This window comes from Triticum dicoccoides, chromosome 2A, assembly GCF_002162155.2.
Source record: "Triticum dicoccoides isolate Atlit2015 ecotype Zavitan chromosome 2A, WEW_v2.0, whole genome shotgun sequence".
Classification (NCBI taxonomy): domain Eukaryota; kingdom Viridiplantae; phylum Streptophyta; class Magnoliopsida; order Poales; family Poaceae; genus Triticum; species Triticum dicoccoides.
Genome location: NC_041382.1, coordinates 450,018,710 through 450,027,417, shown reverse-complemented (window position 1 = coordinate 450,027,417; position 8,708 = coordinate 450,018,710). Strand labels below are relative to the sequence as shown.

General features: G+C 44.7%; 1 long non-coding RNA gene across 1 annotated transcript; it reads left to right on the top strand.

The window, feature by feature from the left end:
• Nucleotides 1-3,797: 3,797 nt before the first annotated feature.
• Nucleotides 3,798-8,073, top strand: LOC119354854. The gene is made up of 3 exons (XR_005171297.1): nt 3,798-4,055; nt 6,486-6,561; nt 7,055-8,073. It is a non-coding gene; the product is annotated as an uncharacterized LOC119354854 (long non-coding RNA).
• Nucleotides 8,074-8,708: the final 635 nt, after the last annotated feature.

The window sequence follows — 8,708 nt, the reverse complement described above, 5'->3', positions numbered from 1 at the left end:
CGCCGCCGCCCGAGAGTGCCGCCGCATCCACATTGAGCGTGGCCGCTTCCGCCGAGAGGGCGTCTGCGGCAGCCGACAGGGCAGGTGCAGTAGCCGAGACGGCTGCTGCTGCTACAACGACGGTTGCAAACACCGAGAGTGCTCGAGCTGCCGTCCGTGCCGCTGATGTCGCCCTAGCCCGGGTCGAGGCCATCCACGCCAAGATCGAGGATGCACACGCCAAAACATTCCAGGCCACCTCGGACTCCAGCATGCAACCCAAGTCTGAAAAGGCGACGGTGGCCATGGAGCACCTACTTCCTCATGAGGTCGCCGAGCGGGAGCTGGAGATGCAGGAGGCGGCGGAGATCGAGGAGCGCCAGGAGGAGGAGTTACGCGTGGCCAAGGTCGAGGTAGAGAAGAGTCTGTCCTTCAAGGAATCGGCGGTGGAGTACCAACGCGAGCTCTAGCGCAGCCACTACTACGAGTACTACAACCTTGAGGGCAGCGTCGAGGACAAGGACGAGGACGAGGACGCGGTCGACTTCAGCAGGGGGGACGCGGAGTCCACCAACGGCGGCATGTCGCCATGACAAGTCATCGACGTCTCATCTCACACCGGCGATGCATAGGTCGGCGCGGTGGCAAATTTGTAATTATGCGTACTTAGGCTTTATTTTTAATGCTGGTCTTTTATTAGAGCAATGTTTAGGTCAACTGGCTCTGTGTAATTACTGAAATTGCTCAATTCAGTAAGTGTGGTATGTCCGCTGTACGCTCTTCCGTTGTTACAAATCATTTATTAGATGTGATTTAGACACTGTCACGGTCCCAACCCATTCATACCACACCTTCAACCAAATGCATCCTAAGACAGTGTCACAGTTTGTACCTAGTATCTTAAATTGTTGCCATCTCATCAGCGGTGCCGTTAGAAAATTATTTGGCACCACTTCAGCAGTTTGTGCAGCCAACTTTGGTCCACACATCCGAGCAGCCAAGCAGTAAAATACTAAAACTTTATGGCACAAAGGAACTGGGCATCGGAGCAACTACGTGCTCCGGAGTCCGGGTCCCTGATTTTTTTTCCGCTGCATCGGCTCGCCAGTTCAGGGCATCGGTGCGAGATGTAGCAACAATTGTCTTTACACCAGTTTTGGCATACATAGTGGACGGCCTTAGTGCTATTAGTTCTATGTAACTAAATTTGTGCATGTACACTATCGGATTTCGGGTTCCGGCAAAACCCTTGAGGTTCGAACACTGGGGTGCACACAAAGATCTCTCCCCCTCTCTAGCTCGCACACTCTACAATCTCACGGCCTAGCTCGACGAACCCAAAGAACATGAGACACAAGATTTATCCTGGTTCAAGCCACCGTTGTGGTGTAATACCCTACTCTAGTGTGGTGTGGTGGATTGCCTCTTGGGCTAAGGATGAACAATTACAAAGGAAGAATAGCCTTGTGAGGAGAGGTGTTCTTGTGCTTGGTGAACTTGAGTGGTTGGGGTGCTATGGATTCAATCCAGGCCCGAATCAGCTTTTCTCCTATGGTGGTGGCTAGTCCTATTTATAGAGGCCCTGGTCCTCTTCCCAAATATTGAGCGGGAAGGGTTCCCACAATGGCCAAATTCGAAGAGAGACAACTAGTACAAGCTATCTTGACAAAAGTAGTCTTCGCCTGCCAAAGGCTCTGGTGGTGACGTCGTCTTGGGCTCCACGGTGACCTCCATCCTGCCGTCCTGTTGGTCTTGATCTTGTTGCACCGATATGAAAACCTTTGCCTGATGCCTCGGGACTCCTCGTCTGCGCTTGCCCCTTTAGCACCAAAGAGGAAACGAGGACACTGCGCGCACTGGCGCCCGCCTGGCTCTAGTCGTCATGGCTTGCGTCACAGAAACCTCGTGAGGTGCCCCTTGCCTTGATCTCTTCGTGTAACACCCACAATGCGGCTATATCTCCCACGTGTTGAGGCACGACTTAGAAGCATAGCCGCATGGTAGGTCTGTCACAAGAGGGGTAATCTTTACGCATCCCATGTACTGAAATAGAAAGGGATAAAGAGTCGGCTTACAATCGCCACTTCACATAATACATAAATAATCCATACATCATCCAAAGTACAATCGAAGGTCCGACTACGGAACCAAAATAAAGAAAGACAACCCTAAATGCTAGATCCCTGATCGTCCCAACTAGGCTCCACTACTGATCATCAGGAAAGGAAACATAATAGCGACCCAAGTCTTCGACGAACTCCCACTTGAGTTCGGTAGCGTCCCCTGCACTGGCATCATCGGCACCTGCATCTGTTTGGAAGTATCCGTGAGTCAGAATGACTCAACAATCTCACACCCGCGAGATCAAGACTATTTAAGCTAAAGGGTAGTGTAGGGGATATACCCCGCGGTGTAACCCACTGGATGTATCACCCGGCTGGAGTATGGCGACTCACTGGTGACCCACCCGGAGCTTGGCGACTCAAGAGTGACCCGCCCGATCTTGGCGATTCATTAGTAACCCGGCAGGCAGGTCAGACGGACGACAAGGGCCAAGGCCCAGAAGGCCGGTTCACGTTTATGGTGGGCCAGCTTAAGAGGAAAGCGTAAGGAATATTCCCTTACAAAGGAAGCAAGACTAGGACTCCACTTGTAATAGAGTAATCCTAATCCTACTAGGACTAGTCATGTAACCCGCCCCTTCAACATATATAAGGAGGGACAGGGCACCCCAAGGGGGACAGAAAACAAGATATAGGGCTAGACACAAAGGGGGAGCCGGCTTATGCAGCGACTCTCTCATGAGCATAATGAGATCTAGCCACAAACAACATGTAGGGCTATTAACGGATGATGTTTCCCGGGGCCCGAAGCTGTCTAAATCCTTATCTTGTGTTGTGTTTCTCGATTCCGCTCAACCCATCTCAAGCTACTACAAAGATGCATTGGCCTCACGACTAAGTCCTCACACTAGGACATCTGCCGTGACAATTCCACGACAGTTGGCGCCCACCATGGGGCTTGCGCACGGTGGTGTTGAGTTCTTGAAAGGCTTTTTCTTAAGGTTTCGAGAAGTTTTTCTGGTGAAGAAAGATTCATCATGGAAGGATTTACGTCAACTGATATTTCACCAATCAAGGTCAAAGAAGTTTTTCAACGGCGGCATATACAAAATTGAGATCCGGGAAGGTTTAGGGTTGCAGTTTTAGTGAGCCGCCGTTTTGCGGTTGGCTTGATTGCTTTCAAATCACCAAGCCCGTCAGCGATTGTTTCTTGAGTCGCCGACGGACAGACTTCTGAAGCAGATGCATCAATATGAGCCGACGCTTTGGTTCTTGTCCGGTTTACCGCGACCTGGAGGTGGAAGCAGCATTGACTCGGCCTCGTCGGACTGCTTCTGTTGACCGGCAACGCCTCTGAGCTGCTGCAGCCAGAGTTCGTTCCGCGTGGCCAAATTGCTAGGCCACACCTGAGAGTTGTTCGGCGGCGCGGCTGTCTTATGTCCCAAGGCGACCTGCTAAAAACTCGATGTGAAGACCGACAAGTACTCCAATTAGTATTATCTCAACTAGTACTCCACACGTCAGTTTTACTATTTTTCAGTCATCTGTTTTTAAATTCGTCTCAGGTCGTTTTTGTGTCCGTCCGATCCACCCGAATCTCCGCGCGTCGTACGCCCTCGGGCTCGCGTGAACCGGGTCGATGTGTCGTGGTTTTTTATTGTTGTTGGGCTTTCGGGTTCACGGGTTTTCCGCCCTCAGTCTCGCATAAGTGTTTTTTGAATTTTCTATTCAGTCGGTGGGGCGAAGGGCGGCGGCCTTTGTCCTAGCCGGGGAGGGGATTGGAAGGGGTTGGCCGAGGCGGGCGGAGACGGCGGAGGGAAGGGGCCTCCTCGCCGGTGATTAGCGGTTGGTCGGCCAACCGGAGATGGAGCGTGGCGCTTGATTGCTGGAGGCGTGCGTCACAGAGAGGGCCGCGGGCTGGAGAGGAACTCAGCGGAGCTCCCCGTCGTGCTCGCCGCCAACAAGCACCCATGCTGGGGGAGGTAGTATTTGCCGGCGTCGGTGGGGCGCAAGGTATACTTCCGTCTCGCTGTTGTCCTAGGTTTGTCCATTTTTTTTGTTTGTTCTATCTGATCTGCCTCTTTCTGTGTTTGATTCAGTTCATCGTCGTGGTCGCCGGGCATAGAGCCATGTCGCAGGGGTTGTTCAATTAGCTGGTTTTTGGGTAGGGACGTTTTGCGATAGCTTAGTTCACATCTGCGATTTTGAGTGGTTCATGAGAAACGATCCTGAATATTTTGCAGCCACCTATGCGTGTGTGTCAGTCAATCCCCAAATTTCATCGCCAAGTCCGGCTTGTTGTTTTTCTGGATCTAGATCTCCGGTTCAAAGAAGTGTTGAGTGTCAATTTCACCACTAAACAAAACATTCCATTAAGTTGACTACGAAGTGTTGGATGTAGATCTGCGGTTCGGCTCCTCTGCAGTCTTTTAAAAACTGCACATGTGTTGCATGTGTGGAAGTAGGTATTTGAGTTTTTTAGGCATTTGCTGGTGATTTTATTTTTTTGTGGGAGGGTCTATGCAATGTTCAGTAATGGTTCAGGCGGCATTTTCGTCTGCTTTCTGTTGATGTAAGCATGGACGAAGGAATGTTCTGAATCCTATTTTCTTCGGTAGCATCTTCCATGATGAAAACATGTTACATGCGCACAATCTATATTTTCTGTACTTATCATTTTTTAGTTTAGTGAATGAGAGCTAGCTTTTGGTACTAGATTATTCAGTTTTTTTACCATGTTCTGTACATTATTCAGCTTAAATATTTCCTTCATTATGGAGTGGTTTTGCTTCTCACGCCCGACTTTTGTGAGCAAGCTCACGGTTATTTTTTGGCGTGATTTATTCACGCTAAAACAGAGAGATCTGAATTTTTCCTGTTACCTGTTATGTATTGGCTATTATAATTTTTCAGTATGCTTTTTGTAGGTTTAGGCCTTTTTCCTGCATGAACACTGGTTGCTTTTCGGTGTAGGTTTCTTTTTTGCTGTAGTGCAGGTTCATGGGTGTTCATTTTTCAGTAGACAGCGATTTTTCTTTCATTGTAGTGCCTCCAATTAAGGTGTGTTCGAAGTCAATTTTTTCAGGGGTCAGCCTAACAGTAAAAAAACCAGAGCACCCCTAATTTAGTTTCTTTTAACACACGCGAAGAAATCAACATCTATCAGGAGACGGGTCGGCTAGGTTGCGCGCCAGTTGTGAAAGATCGATGTGTCTCAAAGGCGAAAGGGCCTACTTTTTTGTTTAGTTCTTCTGGCAATGGCTATCGTTTAAAATGAATTTCAACTGCTGCAAACTTCACTTCATATTTTTTTTAACTACAGTGCCTGAAAATCACTTATCCAATCAGGGAGGTTAGACAAATTGTCAGGCTATAGTAGGATTCAATAGCTCGACAGTCAAATTGTCACCTCCACTCTGCGCCATATAGTGGTTAGGGTCCCCATTGTCCTGTTGGAATTGCTTCATTCATCTGTTTGCATACCTTGCCCATTACATCTCTTCTTCATCCTGTCATCAGTAACTATTTCATATATATTTTCAGTCATCTTTCTTCAGTCTTTAGTAATTGTTTATTTCTTCAGATTTCTTTTCTCTGTCTTCAATCCTTCACTTTTCAGTGTTTCTTGAGTCACCTTACTATTCAACCACCTTTTTTGTCTTGTTTATTCAGCCCTCTTTTCTCTCTATCTCTAGTTCTTCAGTTTTCTGTGTCTTTAGAATCTTTGTTTTCAGTGTTTCTGTAGTCTAGTCTTCCGTTTTCAGTACCTTTCTATAATTTTGTTCCAGCAATTGGTGTTTTTCTTCCTCAGTTTGTAAGCTTGCCTTCTCAGTCTTATGTTAGTTTTGGTAATAGTATCAGTCCTCATTTTTATCATATTTAGTTATCATTTGCATCTTTCTTCACTCCTATCTCTCATGAGTCTTGTCTTTTAGTAGATGATTATTTCTGTTTTGAACCTTATGTTCCTATAAGTCCTAATTTTTTAGTTTTTGGTTTTCAGTTTTTTGCACTGGTTTTTTTGCTAGATTATTTTCAGTTTTTAGTCATCAGTACTCTAAAGTATCAGTTTTAGTTCTCTTCAACTATATATTAAGTGATTAGTTATTTGGTCGGTGTTTGTTTAGTATCTTAAGTGTCTCATTTTAGTTCTCTTCAGTTATTTGGTCAGTGTTTGTTCTAGTCTATCAGTTTTAAGTTAAGTCATTTATTATTCTAACTAGTTAGTTTCCATTCAGCTTATTATTTTCAGTTTATGATGTTATTCCTGTATTTTCAGCATTCATTTTAAATTTTTTAGACTTGATATGTGTTTATAATTCCTGTAGTTTAAATTAGTTATCTGGTGAGTCTCTGTTCTTAGTTTTCAGTCATCTTTTTGCTAAAAAATAATAGTTTTTTCTCTGCTACATATGTAACGGGGATGGCGTACCCAATCTGCAGGTCCGACTGCGCTGACCGTCGCTCATCGCGTCTAAATTTTGGGGTTTGGTTGTCTGAGGACTTTGAAAGCTGAGTGGTAACTTAGTTTTGAATATGTTCAATTTATCACTATAGTTCTGTTTCAAAAAAAATATCACTATAGTCTAGTTCACTGTCATGGTCAGTTATTCATTTATCACTACAGTCTAGTTCTTGTTATGTTTCATTTTTCATTCATCACTCATTTTTACAAGGCTATGATGTGGATATTACCAACACCTCCATGTATGTTTTATGATAGCATGATAGTTGTCCTGTTCAGTTAAACATTTCATTTCTTCTTTAGTTTGTGTATGAATTCAGTTTTTTCCTGCTTCAGATACAAACTTAGTCCTTTTAGCTGATAGAATTATATAAACTTTAGCTTTTTCTTAGATTTGTTTTTCTCAGTTAGTCATTACTTGTTGCATTCATTTCCTTTTTTAGTCTATCAGTTTTTAGTCAATCAGTCTGAGTCCCTAGTGCTTACTCACTCTGTCATTTTCCAATGAGTCCTGATCATTTTCTTACCTTTATTTTTGTACCTGTAGGTTATATTTCACATCTCCGAGCCAAAGTTGTCCCACACTTACTCAACAAGTTCTCCCACACTAGTGTCATTTTAAGTACTCTCAGGGGTTAGTGTCATTTTTTAGTTATGTTATTAGTTTCAGTGTTAGGTGTCATTTTGTTCAGTTTTGTGTGTTACCACATAGGTAGGTTAGTTAGTATTCACTGTTCAGTCTTAATTTAGTATTCATTGTTTCAGACCTAAGTCTACCACAGCCTACAACCACGAAAAATTTGTTCTGCTTATCTAGACTGTTTTCTTATTTATGAGTATTTAGACCTTCAGCTACTTCAGTCCTTGTTCGATCTTCTCGAATAAAGCTGTCCATCCTAGTTGCTTAGTTTGTCAAGAAATCCCAGGTAGGTTAGCAAGTTTGTTCATACAGTTTTCAGTTTATCTGCATTTTGTCATCTTACTAATTTGGCCTTCATATTTATTGCTTCACTTCATTTTTTACAGATCAGATGCACGCTGGAAATGGACCAAATGGGGCGTCAGTGGTGTTGAATCCCATCACAACAGATACATGCTTTTGACGCTCAAAGATACAACTCAAGGAGGAAGATCATTTTTTGTGGGTCTGCACTAATAAGCCTACTGACACCTGTGTCGCTTCCAGCGGCTGTAGCAGCCAAGGAGTGGTTGTTTTACGAGGGCGGAGTTTAAGAAACAACTTTTTGAAGATAATTGTTGTCATATGCTATTCTGGCAAGATCTCTGTTCCCATCATTGTTTTTTATTGAAGTTACTGTCAGGTTTTGTATGCGTTTTCATCAGTCTTCAGCACAAGTAGCATCAGTCTTCAGAGTTTTTTCTTCATCCTAATTTTTGACTTTTTTCTACATTTTCCCATAGGGGAACAACAAGATGTTTCTTCTTCAGTCTTATTTTTGAGGTATCTAATTCTTCCTTACGGCAAATGTATGGTCAAGTTCTTTTTTTTTCAGTTTTTGTTTTGTAGTCTTAGACAATACATTTTTTCTAGGTAAAATATGTACATAGCAGCAGGATATTTCTCTGAATTCAGTTTTTATTCACAACATGGGAAAATTGTAGTATGGGGAATTTTTTTAGTGTGGGAAAGTATGCAGCTGGGGTTTAGTTAGAGCCAGGGCAGTAAGCTACGGCTCCAAGTCGCCCCAATCTGGGTAAGATCTTGGGCTACCCAGCGTTTTTGTGTGTTAACGGGTTGGCCAGGCGGCCCGATTAGGGGAAAGGAAGGATGACGCGCAAACCATCAGAAGGGCCAAAGAGGCTGGCGCATAGTTTTCGACCTGAACCCAGCGAGAAAACATATGTTTTTTGTTACTAACATTTAGACTGAGTAGTCACTGCAGACGCGTGTCAACCCTCCATTGGAATAAAAAACAGCCTGAAGCAAGACTAAACCAAAACAAGACATCTTGGAGGAACACTACGTACGTATTCATTACGCTATCAAATCATAACAGCAGATCAAGACAAGAGAAAGAAGATGAGAACGGGCTCGAACTCCGTTTTGGATTCAGCCTCCGCTTCGAAAGCAGTCGCCGCCCGCGAGCTCTTACCACCAGCTTCAGCCGTCACTCGTGCCTAGAGCTGCCTTGTGCCGTGAGCTGCCCGGCCCCGCAGCCGCCTCTAAAAGTCGCCAGCTA